Consider the following 25,044-nt stretch of genomic DNA (forward strand, 5'->3'; position numbering starts at 1 on the left):
TTTTCAATTTTCTTTTTTCTTTTTTTTTTTTTTCTATTGAACTTAGCTCATACAGCAATAAACAGACAAATCCATCGAAAGAACATTTGAGTCAAACTTTTCACAGAATTAATGCAGTCCAAACAATTCTTAAACTGTGCACCAGTAGAGTAGAGTTCCTCATTTTCAGGTAGTCTAGCTTTCCCTAGCGGGGGTTTATGTGGGGTTGGTGTGGGGTGAGGAGAGAATGTTGGGGGTGCAGTGTCTGGGGGTGCAGCATGATCATTCAATGATCATGCAAAATAAGTGAGGAGTAGACTTTTTCAAATATCATATTCTACCCCCATTATTGATGAAGCATATAGGAGAGGCTCTAAAACAGATAGGGACACCCTTTTAAAACCTAAGACTGGTAAAGCCAATAAACAAGAATGACAGATAGTGCTTATTTTTCTACTAAATATAGCACTGAATACTCGAAAAAATACAGATTAGGAAGATACGGTACAAAAATTTGCCCATTTTATATGGTGACACTAAATTAAAAAAGGTACTAAAAAGAACTGATATTAAGGGGGTTATTTATCAAGGTCCAAATTTATCTCAATATTGGCTGCTACAAACTCCGATCTAAATTGCTCGGGTTTTTAACGCTTATTTATTATTACATTTTCCCAAAATTACCTTTGCGGGAAAAGTTTCAATTTTCACGATTTTTTCGTGCACTTTCACCGAAAACCTGAAATCTCCGAAAACATAGTGAAATTGCCCGAAACCCCCGACACAACCAAAAATCAATGGGACTGTTCCCATTGACTTTTATGCAACCTCGACAGGTTTGAGATGCCGTGTTTTTATATTCTGGCTATTTTAGCCCTCGGGGTTTAATAAATTCCGAAAATTTTGATTTTTTTAAAAAGCGTATTATAACACAAAAATGTAATCGAATTTCGGGTATTCGGAGCTTAGTAAATAACCCCCTAAGTGTTAACTGTTTTTCTTCCCATGTGACGGGCACTGGGGGTCACTATACCTGTAATACTAAATCAGTAATCTATTTGCTACAGTGCAAAATGTGTTGTATCCAATATGTTGGACACACTGTGCGTAGATTGAAAGACAGAGCCAGAGAGCACTTAACGGTTATAGAAAAAAAAAATGGACTTCCCTAGAGGGAGACTTTTTGCCAATTGTACTATGAGAGATGGGAATTATCTCAGCGTACAGGTTATTGAAAAAGTAATTTCCTCAATACAAGGAGGTGACATTATGGCTATTATTAATCGTAGGGAAGTATTTTGGATATTTAAATTAGAGATCAGGATCCACAGAGGTTAAATAAAATATGGGATATACATTGTTTTTGGTAATCATAGTATTGTATTTTTAGCTTTGAATACACATTTTAATGCTTTTATTTTGATTGGTTGTCACTAATCTATGACCTTTTTTGGACTGTACAGTATATGTGCATGTGTTCAGGAACTAGATAAGACATCTATGATTAAGGACCCATGGTCCAAAACTTATCAGATCCTGTTTTCTCTGTTCCATGCTTTTAATGGCCTTAATTAAAAGATGGAGTTTTAATATTTTTCAATAGAGGAGGCGCAATTCCATTCTTTGGATTAGCTAAAGTGCAGTGTTTTAAACCGTTCAGTTAACTCCATTGCTCACCCTACCATTTTAGACAGGTGTATGGGGATATTGCAGCTTGTTCCTTTTAAGAGTGCAAACTTCCATGGCATTTGTCATTGAGGCAAGGACAACAAGAAAAAAGGAAGAGAAGTGGGGGTAGCATTCAGTTTTCCATATTTTTTTGAGCAAACTATAGAACCTCCATGCTAGCCTTTTAGAGGTTTTAATTTGGATCCCCAATGTTCTTAGTACAAATCTACAAAAAAAAAATTATCTTTGCAGTTTCTTAGTTGTATATTGGAAGGTTTCTTAGAATTAAGCTTTTACTTTCTTTTGGGTAAAAATCCCCTCTGCATATTTTACTTCCTTCAACCAAAAATGTAAATGTCTTTCATATCATATGTTGCTAATTTAATGAATGGGTCCGTAACACAAAGAAAGTGAAGACTGAATCATTTGTGCCTGGTATTGGACTGTAGAGTCTAAACATTAGTGGACTTTCGTGTTCAAGCCTTTTTCTACTTATTAATTCCGGAAAGATGCTTTGTAAATTTGTTTACTCTCCATTGCTTGTCATTGACTTACAAGAAATCCACTTGGGCAGAGTGCATTCTTTAAATAACATTGCCCTTCTATATTAACTCAAGAGTGGAAAAATATGATTTAAACGGCTTTGCTGTTGCCTTACAGCTAAGATCCAGCAGCATACTCTTATTGGTAATGCACTTGCTGTTGAACTAATAGGAACATAATCAACACAGAGAGATTACTGCCTCAAGCAAGACACTTGATACTATTGTGTAAGGAAATATCTATACCCCTACAAGCTTTTATGTAATATTAACATTTTGCTACATATACTTATACATCTCCAGAAGACCTCTCATTATGTGTCAGTATTTGTTATTTCTCCCGTTTTGCTGAAAAATTTGTGAATTGCCTGTGAAACAGTGAAAAATACAATAAAAATTTGTGAAACACGAAAATTGATGTCGGCATCGACGTCACTGGGGTTAAAGCCAATAGGTGTCCAAATATTGTTGACACGCATCGATTTTGCCATGAATTTTGTATATTAATTCCCACCGGCGAACCGCGGAAATTCACTGCTAATTTGCACCAGGTGAATTTATTCACCCATCACTATTCAATATGTATAACTTTATAAAGTGCTATAATAAATAAATAAGTCTATGGGGCAAATTTACTTAAGGTTGAATATCGAGGGTTAATTAACCCTCGATATTCGACTGTCGAAGTTAAATCCTTCGGCTTCGAATATCGAAGTCGAAGGATTTAGCGATATTCGTTCGATTAGGATTTTAATCCATCGATCGAACGATTTTTGTTCGATCAAAAAAAGATAGCTAAGCCTATGGGGAACATTGACTTCGGTAGCTTTTAGGTGGCGAACTAGGGGGTCGAAGTTTTCTTTTTAAAGAGACAGTACTTGGACTATCGAATGGTCGAATAGTTGAACGATTTTTAGTTCAAATCATTCGATTCAAAGTCGTAGTTGAAGGTCGAAGTAGCCCATTCGATGGTCAAAGTAGCCAAAAAAATCATTCGAAATTCAACGTTTTTTTTCCCTCTATTCCTTCACTCGAGCTAAGTAAATAGGCCCCTTTATATACAAAGAATGAATCACATATTCAGCCACAATTGATTCAGCTACTATACTGTTTGAAACTCCTTGCATTTCATAACATAAATGAAGGGATGTGACATACAGTAGTTAAAGTGGTGGTTCACCTTTTCCATAAAAGTTTAGTATGATGTAGAGAGTTATATTCTGAGACAATTTGCAATTGGCTTTCATTTTTATTACTTGCCCTTCATGTCCTTTATGACTTGTCCCTTAGAGCACTTTTCCTAAGTCTTTCTTTAAAAGGCAATGTTAGAATGTATGTATTTAATGCTCTGGCTCTCTGGTTCACACACAGTTAAAGGGGTTGTTCACCTTTGAGTTAAGTTTCAGATGATGTAGAGAGTGATATTCTGAGACAAGTTGCAATTGGTTTCACTTTTTTATTATTTGTGATTTCCGCGTTATTTAGCTTTGTATGCAGTAGCCATTGTACAATCTGGTTGCTAGGGTCCAAATTACCCTAGCAACCATGCACTGATTTGAATAAGAGATTGGAATATGAATAGAAGAGGTGCTGAATAGAAAGATGAGAAATACAAAGCAGTAATAACAAAACATGTGTAGCTTTTAAAAGCATTTGCTTTTTAGATTGGGTCAGTGACTCCCATTTGAAAGCTGGAAAGAGTCAGAAGATGAAGCCAAATCATTAAAAAAAAAAAAAAACTATACAAAATAAAAAATGAAGATCAATTGAAAAGTTGCTTAGAGTTGGCCATTCTCTAACATACTAAAAGTTAACTTTAGAGGGGTGGTTCACCTTTAAGTTAGCTTTTAATATGTTAAAGAAATGCCAATTCTAAGCAAATTTTCAATTGGTCTTCATTGTTTATTTTTTTAATAGGTTTTGAATTATTTGCTGTCTTTTTCTGACTCTTTCCAGCTTTCAAAAGGGGGTCACTGACCCCATCTAAAATCAAATGCACTGTAAGGCTACACATGTTTAGTTATTGCTAATTTTTATTACTCATCTTTCTATTCAGGCCTCTCCTATTCATATTCAAGTCTCTTATTCCAATCAATGCATGGTTGCTAGGGTAATTTGGACCCTAGCCAACAGCCTGCTCAAATTGCAAACTTGAAAGCTGCTGAATAAAAAGCTAAATAACTCAAAAACCACAAAAATAAAAAATGAAAACAATTGCAAATTGTCTCAGAATATCACTCTCTACATCACACTCTATATCAAACTAAATGTTCATTTAAAGGAGAACAACCCCTTTAAGATGAGCCACCCCTTTAACTGCTCCATATATTACAGGTCACATTTATTTGACTGGATTTAGTTTCTCAGTACCGCAATACCACAAAAAGAAGTACCTTGCACTATTTATTTGGATGTTCAGTAAATCTATTATTCATGTATAAAAACCAATGGTTCCATTTACTCCAGCCAATTAAGGCAGCGCATGTGGGTAACCCATGGGTGTAAATTGTAAGGTACAAAAAGAGCACGCATAAGTGCAAGCAGAGATGTCAACTTATCCACTATGGGGCAATACCTGGGTGGAACCAGTTTGTGAGCTGGTTGGAACAAGGTGTTGCCTGAGCAAAACAGAGAGTGAAATTAGGCCCTTTATTTTGCAAGAAAAAAGACAGAGGAGAAGTATTGGACTGTGCTAAATCTCTGGCATAGCAGATGATGAGTAGCTGGGGATGCTGATAGAGGTATGTATCTTAATGCAGGGTGTGATGGATATGTGAACAATACTAATGATTTGATCTCTTTCTAAACAAAAACTTGAGTTTCTATAAAGAAATGAGATTAAGTTCTGTTTTTGCATACCACCAAAAGAACAATAGGCAGAGTCGCCTGGGGAAAATAATCTTGTCACCTAGGCTCCAATACGTCTATACTCACCTCTTTTAGAACAATAGTGGTTTACTAGGAGGTTGGGCCAATAGGGGCATAAAAGGAGCCACAGGAGAGCCTTAGAAGACTTCAGGGACAGAGGAAAGGACTCCTGCATATCAGATCTACTGCTGTACTATTATTTACTTGGAGTCTTCTTTCAATGGACTTGTGTGAGACTCCAGAACTGCATTTGTTGTTTTGTATAGGAGGATTTGTATCTGCTGTTTTACCTCTTGGCCTTACAAAATAAATTGTAACTGCCACATGGATACTCTCCTGTTTGTTCTACATGCTTTGGTTATATCATTTTCATGACTCAGGGATGCACCAAGTCATCCACAAAAGATATGACCTAATACTAAACCAAATCACAATCCTATCACAATAGAAATAGAAAGCAGTACTGAGATAGGCATCACTATGGACAAATCAATTTGTGTTCTGTAGCTTAATCTTAATCAAAAGGAATGGGAACAAAGATGGGCATCCAACTGGGCTTTTGGGGGCAAATTCACTAAGATTCGTAGTTGCGCCAGCCTCCGCTTCGCCGCACTTCGCCAGGCGTATTTTTGCCAGCACTACGGAAATTCACTACAATCTGAAGTTGCGCTCAGGGGAAGCGTAAAGTTGCGAAGTTACACTAGCGTTAATTCACCAAGCAAAGCAAAGTTACGCTAGCGATGCTTAATTTGCATACAGCGCCAAATTGAAGTTACAATGGAGGTATATGAAGCATCACTACACAAGCCTGGGAAACCTTCAAAACAGCAAATACAATTTTTATTTTGCCCTACACATGTGCCCACTGTATAGTTAAGGTGCCAGGAAAGGAGGGTAGGGGGGAAGGAGGGTAGCCCCAAAAAAAATTTCGATCTTTTTCAGCCTATCACCCATAAAAAAAGAAAAAATACCAGCGTTTTTTGGGACTTAGAATTTTTTTTAACTTTTTTGGAAGCAATCCCTATCTACTCTATTGCACTTCACCTGGTCTGAGGTGGCAAAGGAAGTCTGGCGTAAAAGGTAGCGTTCAGAAAAATGCGCATGTCAGTGAATTTGCGTAGTTACGTCTGTTGCGCAAATTCGCCAGGCGTAAGGGTGCGAAATAACACTAGTGTATTTACGCCAGCGTCCATTAGTAAAACAAGTGGATTAATAATGAGAGAACATTTTGTCCGCAAAAGTAGCCATTTTCTGGTAGCATATTTTAGTGTTAATTGCCGTTATGTTGGGTTATCCCTACTTCTTTGTTGATATGAGTATGAAAAGAAGAGGCAACAAGGGACAAGAATTTAGATAAAAAACATTTAATCCATTATTGGAAATTGATTCTGATCTACAACCATTCAAAGCAGTGAAACATTTATTCCCAATATGCCCCCCTTTTTCTACATCCATTTATAGCAACACTGGGGAAATTTTCATTTTTATTAAGTAGTGAATCAAGCTAATATTGTCTTGGTTTTTACATTTGGGCACAAAAGCAACATATTTGTGATTGATAATATCAGGAATTAGAGGTTTCGTTCTGTTGAATTGTACTATAGTGAATAACTTGATGCCTACATTAAGTAGCAATATGGGATTGTAGCTTTCATAAACATTGAATGATTTTCTTATCAGTCAGTAGCCCCTTGGGGGCATAAAACATGTTTATATGGCTCAGTTTAGTGCCTCCACTATTAATTTTATTATACCCAAATTGACCTAATATTTAAATTGATTCTTCAGGGTAACCTTAAAACTGGTTTGATTTCAATACCATATTATTGCTATTCTCAATTACCTTCTTGTCCCATTTAAAAAGCATTTCAATAAGACGGCAATTAACTGTATTGAGCAAGAGAACTAGATAGAAATAATTGAACATCTTTATAAGTGTTTGATTGCCTCAAGGGATGAATTTATACAATTTAAAATTATACTGTACATAAAATGTATGTTTTTCCTAATTTAATTTGGTGGCCAATTTGACCCTCTGTTTAAAATACTTACTATATGATATCTTCGTTTACCTTTAATTTGGTATTGTCTTAACATTGGTGTATCAAGAAGGCCATGTCCTATAGAGTCAGTTTAAAATGAATAATTCTAGTTTTTTTAAATTAATTCCATTTTCTCTTCAGTAAAAATGACAGTACTGTAACTGCAAAACAATCATATTGGGTTTATTTAATGTCTAATATAATATAATATAATATAATAACATGATAATGGAATATCCATAACGATACAACTTGGCATGGTACTGCTCACCATTTCATAACTACAGGTATGAGATCTATTACCTGGAATGCTTGGGACCAAGGGGTTCTCCGAATAAGGTATCTATATGTAATTTGGATCCCATACCTTAAGACAAAAAAGGAAATAAAATTTAAAAAATGTAATTATTTGATTAAAATGGAGTCTATGGGGCAAATTCACTAAGATGCGAAGTTGCGCCAGGCGCAACTTCGCCGCACTTCGCCACACTCTATCCGCACTTCGCCAGGCGTAGTTTCGCCAGCGCTTCGCAAATTCACTAAAATCTGTGATGCGCACAGGGGTAGCGTAAGGTTGCGGAGTTGCGCTAGCGTTGTTTCGCTATATAAAGCGAAGTTGCGCTAGCGAAAGCTAATTTGCATACGGCGCAAAATTCAAATTTCAATGGAGGAACACGTATCAGCACTACAAATGCCTAGAAAACCTTCAAATCAGCAATTAAAAATTTTATTTTGCCCTACACATGTGCCCACTGTCTAGGTAAGTTGCCATGAGTCAGGAAATGTAGGGGGGAGGGAGGGGAGCCCCAAAAAAATTTCGATCTTTTTCAGCCTATCAGCCATCATGTAGAAAACACGCCAGCGTGATAAAAAATTTTGACTTTTTTTGAAACAATCCCTATCTACTCTATTGCGCTTCGCCAGGTCTGAGGTGGCGAAGGAAGTCTAGCGTAAAAGGTAGCGTTCAGTACACTGCGCAAGTTAGTGAATTTGCTTAGATTCGTCGCTAGCGAAGATTCGCCTGGCGTAAGGTTGCGAAGTAACACTAGCAAAACTACGCCAGCGTCGTTAGTGAATTTGCGCAGTAGCGAAAATGCCTAATGCTAGCGAATTAACGCTAGCGTTCGGCGCTTCGCGCCTTAGTGAATTTGCCCCTTTGGGAGATGGCCTTTCCATAATTCAGAGCTTTCTGGATGATACGTTTCTGGATAATAAATTCTTTACCTGCCTGTGATTTATGTTCTTAAGTTGATAAGATTCACTTTACCATGATATTTATTGTAAATATTTTTGTCTGATTTATTGTATAATGACAAAAATTTTAAAAAAAGTTTGGAAAAACTTAAAAAGCGTCTGCTATAGCCCCTGCAGAATACAAAATACACTTACATGCCCTCGAATCAGCCTCAAATCATTTAGCAACTTCATAGCCCTCATGTGGAGGCCTATTTATCAAAGGTCGGATTTTAGTGGTTTTAGTCTTGAAACTAGACTAAAAACTCGTTTTTTCTAAAATTACAAATGTCAAGACATTTATTAAAAGATCCGAATAAAAAATGTACGGAGGAAAATTACCAATACGAAACCTCTAAATATGTTAGTTTTTCGGACAATGCATAGGAAAAAAATCTGAAAACCTCAGTCCAAAAGTCCAAATAGATTTAAAACAGTCCCACTGACTTCTATAGAACCTCGACAACTTTTATCTGGCAACGTTTTATATTAGTGGTTTTTACACTTAATAAATCTCAAATTTAGAGCTTTTAAAAAAAAATAGGAAAACCACAAATTTTTAGAGATTCGTGGAAAAATGGGCCCCTAGCAATCCACATAAAGGAAAACACTCACAGACAAAGCCACAAAAATTAAAACAGGCTCCCTTGCATAAACCACACTAGCTATTACCCTACAGCACGTCACCCCTAGCAAATTTTAGCAAAATAATGTGCATAATGCAGATGCTATTTTAGCACTATATACGCTGACTTGAATAACATGCCTCTATTTAAGGAAACATTTTAGAGGTATAAAAATAACAGCAAACAGAGTGCAGTTTTTAACTCCTTCTGATTGAAACTCCTGATGTAATTTTAACTACATCTTCAAAAAATAATGAGGCAAAAAGCCACTCCTGGTACCTTACTTATTTTAAAACACTTTAATTTTTTGGTGTTACTGTTCCTTTAAGACACCACCCTGACCTACCTGTTAATGTTGATCATATAGATTGTTAGGATCGTCACATTTTGATTTGTAAAAAATTATTTTTACTCTCAGGGGCACATTTACTAAGGGTCGAATATCGAGGGTTAACAAACCCTTGAATTTGACCCTCAAAGTAAAATCCTTCGAATTCGAATATCGAATTCGAAGGATTTTAGCGCAAATCCTACGATCGAACAAAATCGAATAAAAATCGTTTGATCAAACGATAAAATCCTTCGAATTGAACGATTTTACGTGATCGATCTAAGGATTTTTTTTCGATCAAAAAAAGCTAGAAAAATGACGGGGAAGGTCCCCATAGGCTAACATTGTGCCTCGGTAGGTTTAAACTGCCGAAGTATGTAGTCAAAGTTTTTTTTAAAGAGACAGTACTTCGACTATCGAATGGTCAAATAGTCAAACAATTTGTAGTTGCAATCGTTCTAGTCGAAGGTCGTAGTAGCCTATTCGATGGTCGAAGTATCCAAAAAAATACTTCGAAATTCGAAGTTTTTTCATTCGAATCCTTCACTTGAGCTAAGTAAATGTGCCCCTCAATCTTTTGGACTATTACTGTGTTACGAATACTTGATTCCGTTGTATATAATGCAAGTAGACACCATGTTCAAAAGCCAATTATATCATATAAGTTGATGTCAGGTATCTGTAAATGATCCTGATTTTTTAAATACAGACTCGTGCAACATTTTGCTATGTATCTTTAATAAAAAAATTTTTAAAAAAAAAAAAAAAAAAAGGTACGTCGGTGTGTACTGCCCATTTAAAAGCAAATCATAGGGTCTATGGTATGTTTTGAACAAAATGTATGTTTGGGTGTATACTGCCCATTTTAAAGCATTTCACAATAAACCCCTTAGTGGTATCAGGGAAAAAACATGTTCATAAAGGCACCCAAAATCACATAGGGGGAAATTCATAGGGGCGAAGTGACTAACGTTAGTGAAAATTCGCCAGCGTAACGTCATTTCTGGACTTCGCCGATTTATTAACGGGTGCTGGTGTAAATTCACTAGCGAAGGAGATAGACTGTAGCGCTACTTCGCACTCTAACGCCAGGCAAATTTTCGCTCTGGCAAATGGACGTAACTACGCAAATTCACTAAGATGCGGATTTTAATGAACGTTACCTCTTGCGCCAGACTTGCCTTCGCCACCTCAGACCAGGCGAAATGCAACAGATTAGATAGGAGTTCCTCAAAAAAAAAGCTGGCGACTTTTCAGTTTTTCAGGGTGATATGCTGCAAAAGATCGTAATTTTTTTTTAGGGTACCCGGCTTCCCCCTACATTTCATTACATATGGCACATAAACTATACACTGGGCTCATGTGTTGGGCATTATAACAACTCTATTTTATTTTATTAAAGTTCCCTGGGCTTGTATAGTGTAATGTATTTGCTGCATTGAAAATTAACTTCCCATCATATGCAAATTAGCCAACGCTAGCGCAACTTCGCTTTGCTTGCCGAATTAACGCTAGCGCAACTTCGCCATCGTTCGGTGCCCTGGACGGAACTTTGCATTTTAGTGAATTATCGTTGTCCTGGCGAATTTTCGCCTACCGAAGTGTGGCAATGTGAGCGAAGCCGTCACTGTCGAATTTCCGCGGGTTAGTGAATTTGCCTCATAGAGTAGAGGGAGATGGGGCTCAAAAATGAAGTTAAAAAGCTTTACAGCCTCTCAACATAGGGTATATAATATGTTTTGAGACAAAAATGTCAGAGGCAATCCAATTATTGTGTTTGAAATATATTTTGTTTGAAATATGGCTACATTTTTATGTACAGTACAGGTCTATGATAATATAAATATTGCCTTACAGCTATAATGAGATTTGTAGTGCTGCCAGTAAACAATGAGTAAACAATGAGTATGCACTGCCCAGACAATTTGATAAGTATATTGTTTTGCAAAGGCATTAAAAGCTTGCTTACTGCAATACCTGCTATCAGCACCTCTTCCCACTGTTAAACCTAAATCAATGCGTGTAATTGTTTTTCTATTGATCAAGCTGTTGTTCTCTGGAGATCAGCTTTTTTATCTTCTGATGACAAAATGTGTCCTTTGTGACAATGTGGACTGTCAGATGTATTAACAATATTCTAATTTCCTTGCTCGTTTAGTTTCGAAATCATTTTAAAATGTCATGCACCCATGAAACCTATATGTATTTCACTGCAAAGCAAACATCTTTTAAAAACAAATAATTTAGCAGTAATCTATGGAGATTGTAATTTTCCACTGTCATACCATTGCTGAGCTCAGCATGTGATTGCCTAGTGCTGTTCAAGCTGCAGCCCTTTTTCCATTCTACTTGCAGAAAGGATACGTTACCTTTTAGTATTAAGGAAGGAAGGAACAGAAGTCTTTTGTCATTCATTTGTTCTTAAAGGGATACTGTCATGGGAAAAAAAAATATTTTCAAAATGAATCAGTTAATAGTGCTGCTCCAGCAGAATTCTGCAATGAAATCCATTTCTCAAAAGAGCAAACAGATATTATATTCAATTTTGAAATCTGAAATGGGGCTAGACATATTGTCAATTTCCCAGCTGCCCCAAGTCATGTAAATCCAATCAAGTGGAGCGCTCACCTCCCTGAAATACACTTTTGTAGTGCCAGGTGCTGTACTGTGAGACCCACTCCTGTCACTGGGTCAAATCGATATCCAAAAAGAAAGCCAGTAGCACACTGAATCAGGTTGCAGTTGTGTTCAAAAAGAATTATTTTATTAAGCCCATATGCAAAAAGGCAACGTTTCGAGCCTACTAGGCCCTTTCTCAAGCTACTGTGCTACTGGCTTTCTTTTTAGCTGCCCCAAGTCATGTGACTTGTGCTCTGATAAACTTCAATCATTCTTTACTGCTGTACTGCAAGTTGGAGTGATATCACCCCCTCCCTCCCCCCCCCCAGCAGCCAAACAAAAGAACAATGGGAAGGTAACCAGATAGCAGCTCCCTAACACAAGATAACAGCTGCCTGGTAGATCTAAGAACAACACTCAATAGTAAAAACCCATGTCCCACTGAGACACATTCAGTTACATTGAGAAGGAAAAACAGCAGCCTGCCAGAAAGCATTTCTCTCCTAAAGTGCAGGCACAAGTCACATGACCAGGGGCAGCTGGGAAATTGACAAAATGTCTAGCCCCATGTCAGATTTCAAAATTGAATATAAAAAAATCTGTTTGCTCTTTTGAGAAATGGATTTCAGTGCAGAATTCTGCTGGAGTAGCACTATTAACTGGTGCGTTTTGAAAAAAACATGTTTTCTGATGACAGTATCCCTTTAATATTCACAAGTTTTAATGGATTCGTTTAGGCCATCATACCAATATGGTGGTAAGTAGGAACCTTTTTGAAAGACAAAAAGGTTGATGGGCACTTTAGGGGGCACTAAGTATAGTAAAACAAGTTTCTTCAATTATAACCACATGTTACATACACTTTTGAAAACCCTTCCCAGAGTGTTATAAATACATAATCCAATACCACAGCATTACTGATCATTCAAGGCAGGGGAAGCATTTTATCTTCTCTAACAGAGAGTGAAAAATAATTCTCTGTTACGTTCCTTTTAGAAGCAGATAAATAGATACAACCATTTATTTTTTCTTGGACATCTGTTGATACAGCACTGACCTTCATCTTTAGTAGATAACAGCACTTTCATTTTAACAAAGAAGCAGAGAAACAGCACGCTTGCTTGCTTTGATAATGACAAATACAGAGAAGAACTGCAACGTTAAATCTGTTTTATCAGATCCATGGGCAAGTTTCATATTTTTTAAAGTTTGCAGGGAAATAAAAAAAAAAATCGACTAAATTAAATATTAATTCACTTGAGAAAAACTTTAATCTAGTCAAACTCTACTGTAACGCACAGTCCAAAAGTTTATCTATTAAGAAAAAAAGTGTCAAGCCATTTCTCCCTCTGCAAATGCCAGAGGGGCTGCTGTAACATGCCATAGACAGCCAGAAATTATTGGACCTGTGTAAGGCTGTGTGGGCCTCTGAGAACTTGAAATAACAGGACTTATTTTCAATCTCAGTCTGGATCTGCCCCCAATAGTTCTGCTACTGCCAACCTACAAAGAAGGGAAGAGAATTTGGGGTATTTGGAAGCTGTTAATTTGCTGTCATTTCTGCAAGTGGCTTCCTTGATTCCCCCTCTCCCTCTTCGTGCTTAAAGGAGAATTCAACCCTTACTGAAAAAAACACCTACGCCCCTACCCTATGTAGGCCCCCTCCCCCCCCAGCATAGCTGCTCCCCCTCCCCGGGGGAAATACCCCTAACTTTTTACTTACCACTCTGTGCAGATTCAGGTATCACAGTTCACGGCAGCCAGGACCGCCATCAGAAATCACAGGGCCCCATACAACAAAATTTCCAGTGCCCCCTGGGCTGCACCCACTGCAAACCGCACCTACAGGTCCGCCCTCCCCACTCCACAGGTCCGCCCCCCACCACACAGTAAAAAAACAAAAAAAATATTGGTGGCTAGGGTTCGAACATGCTAATAAAAAATAAAAAGATATTGGTGGTCAGGGCCCCCCATAAAAAAAACATTTGTGGCCAGGGCCCCCCATTAATAAATATCGGTGGCTAGGACCCCACATGAGAAAAGAAAATTGGTGGCCAGGCCCCCCCCCACATTATAAGAAAATTGGTGGCCAGGGCCCCTTAAACGTTCATGCCTTCCCGAATTCAGCAGCTCTCAGAAAGATGTGGGGCCCGGATAATCAAGTAAGTGTGGTGTGGCCGGGCCCCCCTTACCCTCGGGGCCCCCTACAACTCTCCCCCCCTGTCCCCCCCCTGATGGCTGCCCTGACGGCAGCCATTTTCCGGGTCTTCGGTAATCTTTGACTGCGACTGGGGAAGCAGCACATGCGCAGTTGGAGCAATTTCCCAGTTTGCAACAACAGCGCATGCGCCGTAGTGGACGGAAATTGCTGAAGCACTGGAAGAAGACTGTCATGAACTGCGATCCCTGAATCTACACTGATGGGTAAGTAAAAAGTTTAGGGTATTTCCCCAGGGGGCAGCTAGGATGGGGGGAGGAGGTCTACGTAGGGTAGGGGGGTAGGGTTTTTCAGTAAGGGTCGAATTCTCCTTAAAACTTTAGCATTGTAGCGGGTAGGGAGGGATGCATCACTAGTGCAGAACCATATTTCCTTGTTTAAAAAACGTTTTGCCGCCCCTGGTAACTGGCTGCTCAATGGCTGCCACTTAAACCCTAAAGCTAACATCACCTTCAGAGCAGATGGTATCTCCAGGGTTCCCACAGCAGCCTGTGTCAGTAACCAAAGCCCAGGTTGCATTTGTCAGTCTCACACTGAACACCGAAATGACACCAACAGGTGCATTAGCACAAATGGTTGCAATTTGCATCAGGCATCATAACAATTGCACTAGAAATTGCACTGCACCCCACTGCACTTGCAGTAGTAAATAACCCCTTTTTATCAAGGGGCTTATTGGCTCCCACCAGTGAGTAGTCAGGACCAGGGAGGAAGCTTAGTGTAGAATTCTAGGTTTGTGGTATCCGAAAGGGTCAGGCAAAATCATGGTCAAGTTCAGGCAAAATATTCAGGCAGACGGCAAGGATCAGAATCAAGGTCAGGCAGGAGTCAAGAAACCAGAAAATAGCAGAGTAGGAATTTAGGGAACCCAGGAACACAATGCAGGAATTCCTATCGTTGGGCATTGAACCGGCATCCTAGGCGTCCTCAATTTTGGAATTTGGCGCCAGTTCATGATGTCATCATGTCTGTGTCCCGATGCTGGCGTCACTATGCCGATGTCGCAACCCACGTGGTACAGATGGGCGCTGCCATCTTGGATCCTTCATCGCCGGGTAAGGACGCGCCGCCCGGCGCTCATGACACTTTTTGACCTCCCCCACTCTCTATGTCCATTAATTTTGTTCATTTCAGGTGCCGCACTTAGTTGTTTGTAGAATATTTGTTCAGAAAATATATTATATAATATATATATATATATATATATATATATATATAGACAAATACAAGATTCCTCTGCACTCAACCCATTATCAATATATTTAAGACAGAGACATTTTGTGCATACTGCTACTGAAAAATGCCTTACCCTTTAAACAAAACAGGGATTGTTTGTCCATATATTGCAATATATTTAAGCTGGCCAACTACGTCAAAGTCATCCCATATCTGGCCAGTCCTATGCTCAATTTTCATCTGATTCATTAAGAATTCTATGGTTTAATTATACATTTTATAAAAGGGACGAATACGTTTTACCTGCAACTTACTAGCTGCTTTCAAAGTAAAACTCCCAAACTTGTCTCTGTCTTAAATATATTGATAATGGGTTGAGTGCAGAGGAATCTTGTATTTGTCTATATGTATTTTGTGGTCACACCCTCATTGCACCCCGCCTAATGATTTTAAAAACTAGTGGTGAGCACAACTTTCCCTTGTTTGTTATAGTTCTACAAGAGCAGTGACCAGCTCCATGTTGTAGCTCCCACCCTCTCCAACTATAGTCAGGTGATCCCACTGGTGTCTAATAAAAGGGCAGCCAAGTTTGGGAGTTTTACTTTGAAAGCAGCTAGTAAGTTGCAGGTAAAACGTATTCGTCCCTTTTATAAAATGTATAATTAAACCATAGAATTCTTAATGAATCAGATCGGAGTTCCATGACCTGTATAAAAACAATCGGCCTTCGGCCTCGTGCTTTTATATGGTCATGAAACTCCTCGGTAACTTATAATATCCTTATATTTTACAAAAGGGGGTACTTTATTCCTTTATTCACTATATATATATATATATATATATATATATATATATATATATATACATATTATTATACAGTATATATATATATATATATATATATATATATATATATATATATATATATATATATTATAGCCACCTACCAAAAATAGTAGTAAAAAAAGATGATCAAGACCCCGTTTATGTTTTTTCAGTAATCTTTTGAAATGGGGGTCAAAAGCTGAAATGAGATTTCAAAAGATACATATTTTGGAGACACTGAGAAATCATATGTAATACCTAATGATGCAATTGCATTTACATTTCAGTATTGAAATAATAACATTTTCATTGGTCTAAAAACTATATACAATTCAGTGAATAGTTGCAACATTAAAGGAATGAACTTGCTTTCATTTTTTTTTTAAATTATAGCCACTTTTCTGCTTTCATTTTTTTTTTTAAATTATAGCCACTTTTCTGCTTTCATTTCTAAGTATGTGGCCCTGTCTACTTCCAGTTGTGGGATTCTTGTGAACTAACACCTGAAAGGGGTCAGAATTCTAAAATCCCTTTTTTATTGTCTCACAACACTGCAGCCTGAAAGTGGAAAAGACAAGCCAATCTATTCAAGCAGACTCAATTCAAACAGATAAATACCACTCCAGAGAACTTTCTAATAAATCATTCTGTAAAATCTAAAAAAGGTTTTGGCCAGGCAACAATTATATATTGGAAGCATACAAAATTATAAGCATAAAAAATACAAAAAAGCAAACACACATGCACATTGTCATATGCCAGCAGTTACAAACATGATTTATATACTCTGTATTTAAGAAAGCATACCCCAGATACTTTTTGGGATTAAAGGTAAGATATAATGGTTTTTATAATTGCCATACCTTCATAATATATGCTCCAATTTCAGTTCCACTAAGACAGTACAGGGTCCGTTATCCTGAAATCCAGTATCCAGAAAGCTCCAAATTACAGGACGGTCATCTCCCATAGATTCCATTTTAATCAAATAATTCTAAAATGTAAAACATATTTAATAACAAAACAGCCTTATTTATGGGAAAACAAACCTATTAGGTTTATTTACTGTTTAAATGAATGAACTGAGAAAAGAAGGAATGCTTTCTTTTGGCATTATCTCAAAATAAAATGGATGATGCAATCCAAAATCTGAGGCCTCGTCAGAGCCCAAGGGATGCTGTAAACAAATGTATAAGTAATGAATGAACACAGCGATTTGGTTTATTTTGTGAGCAGTAAATAGCTCAATTAAGGAAATTGGTTAGTAAAGTACTTCAGGCAACTGTGGCAGGGAAATATACCTTTGCAATGGCAACTATATCTGGTTCATCTGAATGGAAAATATTCTCTTTATCATATACAGTATAATGTAGATGAATTGAGAATGGCAATCATGACAAAACTGAGGCAGGAGGGCTTTTATTTTTATGTTTATTTATGCAATCTATAAGTGATTCATTATTTATATAAAGAACCCCAAGTGGCAATTGAAATAGCTTATCCCAAATCTAACGGCATATTATTACGTACGCAAGCATGAACTGTGCTTGATTTTTATTCCGTTTTGTTAAGGGTCATAAGCCGTGTTCTGCTCCCTTAGATGTATACCTCTTACACTTATCTTTTCAGACATATCTTGACAGCACTTTACAAAAACATAATTGATTAAAGCCTATTAAAGAATACAACCTACAGTAGGCTTTACAAGCAAAATGTTAAATTTAAGGTTCCAGTCACCTTTGCCCACTCTCTAAGTCACTTTCCTATCTCTTTTAGTTAGAAATAAATTACAGACTAGAGTAATTGCTTTTTTTCTAACATTTTACAATATCCCAGTGAAACTGTGCGAAATCACCAAATACGTTTTCTGCATGCAAATTTTATGTTTTATACACAAAGTGAACATGCAATTGTAATTCGTTCACTTAGATAAATTGGCTTTCCTATTCTTCCGGGAGGGACTGCAATTGGTTGACATTTCACTTTAATTGTATAATAGGAAAAGCTCCCAGTTATTCAGTTGATCAAATGAGACTAGTTTTTATCAAATTACATCTTAAGGTTAGAAGCTGTAAGAAACAATGTATTTTACCTTCGTCTTAAAATGAGATAGGAACAGAAGAATGGACAACAGCTTAGTGCTGTTTCCACTCAAATTATCTTGACCCTATATTCAGACAAATACTTCATGGAAGATTCTAGAAGCAGCAGCCCTCAACGGAAAAAAATTTGAAATTCTTATTTTTCTTTTCAGTACAGGTATTTTGTATTGAAGCTTTAAGAGTTCCATCAAGGTGGGTAAGGTGAGGCAAGAAAAAAGAAAATGTCATGGTGGGTTTAGCTTTTTGTTTTAGTCTAAAAATTTATCAAAGTCTCAAAATTAGTCAGGGCAAAGGAGAGGTGGAAGAAAGGCATAATTATAAATTTTTCAGGAACAGCTAAGAGAAGATGGGTCAGTGAAAGGGCAAGGGAAGCATAAAACATAGACACTAGTGTTCTACAGGTCAAAACATTTTGAAATAATATATTTATTATCAAATATTGAAAGAGCTAAGTATTGCACATCTTGAGGGGTACTTGCCTCAATTAATAATTTGAGAGACTCAGTGTTACCACCCGCTAATTAGATATTGCCAAGGTGTATATATATATATATATATATATATATATATATATATATATATATATATATATATATAGACAAATACATATATATATATATATATATATATATATACACACACACACACACACACAATAGTATGGTGTGAGATTATCATCCAGGCTAAACATTACTTATTTCCAAACATCTTCAAATATTGTTAAATTGAGGTCTCACTCTCACCTTAAAATGTAAGAAAAAGGCTTGTTGTAATTAACATCTAGGATATCCTTAACCAGTCTAGAAATGAACTAAAAAGGGGTATTTTTTATACATCTCATTTCAAATAAGAGTAAACAGGGTATGCCCCTCAGAATAAGATCATTGCACAAAATGTAGACATTGTTGAAAGACAAAAGCCTCCAGCAATGTACGTTATGCTATTGTATAATGACATTCCATTTTGGGGAGCTTTGCAAGCCATATATATCCTTAAATCTCTTATTCAGCTGCCAGTGGAATGCAGCAAGGTTCATTCAAGAGTGAAGAGATGGTTCCCTACAATGGGTCTGTTGGTAGATGAGGTAAGTTTTATGGGGTATTTAAATTCACCCATACTGAAAGGGAGTGTGTAACAAATTGGATCTATATTGTCTTGTTGGTATACAACCAGAATGTTAGTTACCCTTATATTGGATAAAATCTTGTTTATGTTACTAAAATTCAGAGAGGATTACTAATGAACCTTCTGATTTCAGGAATCTGCCCAGTAAAACACCAAGAAGACTATCTGTTAACAATATACATACGATTTTAGGGATGTGCTCAGGTAGGGAAATTGAGAGCAACGCCACTAGGGCAAATATTTTTATATGCATTTTTTATATGCATTAATAAAGAAATATATGCATGCAATGCTAATGATGATGATGATGATACAGTTATTCATTGTGGATTTCATAGGATAATAGTGGCAACGTGGTAAGTAATAAGTGAGATGGGGGTACTGGTGGGTTTTTACAAAGTAGAAAGTCCATATCTGTGGCTACTCTGGAAGATGTATATAATAGAAACATTCTTCAAAAAACCATGAATTAGCTCTATGTATCATTTTACAGTTCTATCTTATACATTGAGCTTTATTTTTTATTTTTTTATAGCACCCCTCCAAACTTAAAATGTTATAATGGATGGGGTGGGGATGGGTTGTTTGTTCACAAATCTATTAGAATAAGGTTGATCTTTGTCCACCCCCCTATATAATTCTGTACAATAAAGAGGTGGTTCACCATTGTAATAAAATATATATATGTCCTAAAAGAAGCATCTTGCAATATATATTTATTACCAAAAATAAAGGCTTTAGAAGAAATCTGCTGGGGATCACTGTCATCATTCCTCGGTCCTCCTTAGCGTTGCTTACATCACACACAGATTGGGTAAAGCCTGCTTCAAGCACTGATGTGCATGTCCCCTGACTGAGCAATAGTGTTGCCTATCTTCTGTTTCTTTTGGTTACTATTCCAATAGTTGTACATGTTTTTTATGCCTTAACATGATAAAAAAAAATCCAGTGAAAATTTAAATACAAATATCTTCCAACCAAAAATAAATAATGTTCACTTGCACATACTAGAGCCACTAATACAATCTCAAAATCATCTCACAAAACCTCTAAGAGAACATCTTAAGGCCATATCCTTGTTAGACACAGACACCCATTGAAAAGAGATTATACATACTATTCACCAGTCCACAATACCTACTCCAGAGAAAACTTTATTTTAGAAGAGGAGGCTACTTGCATTTCATGTGCACTTTAGCAATACAAGATACAACTTGGTCAGATCACAGGACTTAATTACAAGCTAGGAGAAGTGGAGGCTCAATGACTCCCTTCTATTCAGTGATAATAACCTTGTTCAAGGCTATGGAGAAGTGCATCCCAGATCATGGCACATTTCTTCTGAAGGGGGAGTGCAGGCTATAGTAGAGGTAAGATAAACATCTGTCAATGGGGTGCAGGGCAACCTCACGGATCTTTGAAGCAGGTGCTCTAAAAGGGGAGCTTGTGACAAAAATTGTGAAAACCCCTACACTAGAGACCTGTATTTAGAGACCCTTCCCTGCACAGAAGTATGAAAAAACACTTTAATTAAAAAAATTTAGCAATAGGGTTTTCTTTGTTCTGTGGGTATGGGGTTTAAAGTGAGGAGCAGCATCACAAAACTCAATGGGGGTTATGTAATAAAAGTCATATACCCCATATGTAATAAATGGCACTAAGTTTGTCCAGTAGCAGTAACCCATGGCAACCAATAAGATGTTTGCTTTTAAACAAGTAATACATTCTATCTGTTGATTAGTTGCTGTGGGTTACTACTCCTGGGAAAATTTAGGGGCAAATTCACTAAGATCCGAAGTTGCGCCGGCGACAGCTTCGCCACACTCCACCAGGCGTAGTTTCGCCAGCGCTACGCAAATTCACTAAAATGCGAAGTTGCGCTCAAGGAGGCGAACGGTACCGAAGTTGCGCTAGCGTTAATTCGTCAAGCAAACCGAATTTATATAGTGATGCCTAATTTGCATACGGCGCCAAGTTAAAGTACAATGGACGTATACGTAGCACCAAATACATTACACTACACAAGGCTGGGAAAGCTTCATAAGATAAAATAGAGTTGTTATTTTGCCCTATACATGTGCCCACTAGTGATGGGCGAATTTATTCACCAGGCGCGAATTTGCGGCGAATTTGCGCGATTCGCCACCAGCGAATAAATTCACGAAACGCCCGCGAAAATACGCCGTTTCGCAAATTTTTCGGCAAAACGGCGCAAATTCGACCATCACTAGTGCCCACTGTATAGTTTAGCTGCCATATGTTAGGAAATGTAGGGGGGAAAGAGGGTACCCCCCCAATCACCCTTAAAAAAGGAAAAGACGTCAGCGTTTTTTGGGAGTAAGCCCTATCTACTCTATTGCACTTTGCCTGGTCTGAGGGGACGAAGGCAAGTCTGGCGCAAGAGGTAACGTTCAGTAAAATGCGCAAGTTAGTGAATTAGCGTAGTTACGTCCCATTCGCCATAGCGCAACTTCGCCTGGTGTAAGAGTGCGAAGTAGCACTAGAGTAGGTCCAGTTCGCTAGCGAATTTATGCCAGTGCCCGTTAGTAAATCAGTGAAGTAACGAAATTACGTCACGCTGGCGAATTTGCGCTACCGTTAGCCGCTTCGCACTTTAGTGAATTTGCCCCTTAGTGTCTTTTATTAAATTTGGCCAGGAGCAGTAACCCATAGCAACCAATAAGCGGGTAGCATTTACTGGTCATCTGTTTTTTAAAAGATCTTATTGGTTGCTATGGGTAATTTATACAGTACTCTCACAGCCGACGGTCACCATACCTAACTTGATACAACAGATACAGCTATCTGAGTGATTTCAAAATAACCTATGAGAAATCCAGTGCGCTGAATTTTAGCCTTTCACATACCACAGTACTAGCTTTGAAGGATGAATTCCCCTTTAAAGAAAAAGAAAAGCTGCTGTATTTAGGTATTGTACTTTCACCCAATGAATAAAACTGGACTTGCATTAACTATTCTTCTATCCTCCAGGTAATTAAAAGAGACTGCACAACATGGTCTAATAAAACATTGTCTTGGTTTGGCAGAGTGAACTCTCTCAAAATGAATACCCTTCCTAAGCTCTTATACATTTTTCAGATGCTTCCACTTCATCCACCTAAGGATTTTTTTGCTAACCTTAACAGCACAATTAATAAATTGATTTGGCAAGGGAAGCAGCCACGCATAAAGCAAGAGACACTTACCGTAGGCTTTCTCGCTCAGCTGGTGGAATGGGACTGCCAGACTTCAAATTGTTTCATCAAGCTAGTGTCTTATTACAAATCATAGATTGGATTTATCATATAAACTCTAAGGCATGGATCTATATAGATCAAACCTTTATGTCACAGCCTCTTAAGATTCTTCCCTGGCTTTCATCTAAAACTTACCGGCACCCAACAAGTGACCATTCTCTCACTTACTGCCTACGCACATGGGATGTACTAAATATGACAATGGGCCTAACTACAAAGCATTTTCTTCTTATGATTTTGATATGCAACAAGGACTTTCCTCCAGGAATGCAAAAGGACTACTTTGGAAAGTGGCAGGGGAAAGAAGTAGAACAACTATTTCATATTTGTCCTAAAGGAGTAATCCCTTTGTGGGAGCAATTTAAGAATACTTTTCAATTGCCAGTAACAGAACAGTTTAAATACCAACAAATTGTACGTTTTACAAGAGCTATACTAAACCAGCCAGCAGAAGCTCCGTTATTCACAGAGTTTGAAACCCTATGCAGCTGCTCCTCCCCACCCCTCAGAAACATGTCTCTATATCAAATACTTTTAATGCATACAACAACTAAAACCTCTCCTGTAACATGATTTAAAAAGTCGGAGAGTGAGTTGAATATTACACTCTCTGATCAAGACTGGGAGAACATCATCACTAAAACATTTACTGGACCAAGAAGTTGTAGAATGTTGGAAAACAACTATAAAATTCTTGCTCGTCTGTACAATACTTCTTCAAAGCTCCACAAACTGTTTCCTGGCACAACAGACAAATGTTGGAGATGAACACAACAACCAGGTACTATGCTGCACATCTTCATTGACTGCCATATTATTCAACACTTTTGGACACAGATCCTGCGAGTGTGTACAAACCAACTACAGCTTGACATACCTAATAACCCAGCTGCAATTCTTCTCCACCACAATATGGATTCAGTTGCATCCTACAAGAAATTCTTAACACAATTAGCATTAAAGCCAAAATATTGATCCCTTGCAAATGGAAGAGCAACACTTCACCCACACAAGCCGAATGGATACAAGAAATGGAAGAAATACGCAAATTTGAAGAAACCCACGCAGAATCTCATAAAGAAAAGCTAGAAAACTGGCGCCTGGATACAAAATCTTGACACATACTGATATAATGGGAGATACCTCTGCCAAACTAAATTACATTTTCAACTCACTATAAAGACTGGTGCTACAGGAACTCAAACATTGGTTTATATTATATCTCATGGGTCATTGATGATAGAATGAAACAGACTGTTCTACATATATCAGCATGTTAATCCTAATTATTTGATTTCCTCTAGTAGGTAACGTGTGCTTTGTGATTTGCCTGTTATCCCATCCCCCCCCCCTTTTTTTCCCCTTAGTTATTCCCCTACACTACTGGTTCCTACTCAATCCTGATGAAGATAGTGGACAGTCTTAACAGCCTTAACATGATTAATGTAAGCAACAGATATTGTACTAATTGGATATTAGTATATTGTTCCATTGTGTAATGACAAGATAAGCATAATATAGAAGAGCAAATGTTTAAAGGAAATTGGATATGAGAAATGTGAATTTTGATTTACTGATGTATCTGCAAGTGGAACCAATGTTTTATGGTATTTGTTGAAAACTAATAAAAATGATAATAAAAAAAAGAAGGAAGAAGAGACCAAATGTATGGCTTCTACGCCATAAAAACCATTAACCGTGTAGCAACTTTACAAAATTTTGTTTCTTTTGAAAAAATACAGCAGGTAGTAAGGCAGGACTAGCCACGCTTGCCTGTACTACACTCCCATCATTGTCCACCATTCTCTCCTTGGATCAGATGGATCTATTCATAGCTACCAAAAGATAAAAAAGCCTTATCATAAAGGTTTAAGATGTCACGTTATATTAGTATGCAGTGAGCAGACAAGGAAGCGGATGCCACAGGGTGGTTTGGATGAAGTGCTGTTTATTAACTGGCATCTATTATAAATATATTTTTCAAGAAGGTCAATTTGAAGCCACAGCTGCAATCCCAGTAGACGCAAGCAAAAGGTTTAATGAAAGGCTGAATTTAACATTCAACTTTTATTATTCAATCTTTTACATCTATGCAACAAGAATGTGTCAAATTTTGTCTAAAATGTAGAGCATCTGAAATATATAAGAACTGAATTTTTTTTTTTTTTTTTTAAAAATCCAACTTTTTGACATATAAACAGCTTTGAAATGTTTTTCAAAACGTATTAATTAAATGACACAGGAAGCTATTTCCAATGACACAAATTGTTGAAAAGTCACATCTGTCTTTCAAAAATTGTTCTTGGCACTGCAGGGTATTTCTGAATTGTATCACAGTCAAGTAGTTAAAAGGACTACCTGCAGGTAAGCTCGGATGTTACCTGCCCTCCCTTTTAGGAAGTACATTCTAATCATAAACCACAACTACTCAGA

Source organism: Xenopus laevis, chromosome 5L, assembly GCF_017654675.1.
Source record: "Xenopus laevis strain J_2021 chromosome 5L, Xenopus_laevis_v10.1, whole genome shotgun sequence".
NCBI lineage: Eukaryota > Metazoa > Chordata > Amphibia > Anura > Pipidae > Xenopus > Xenopus laevis.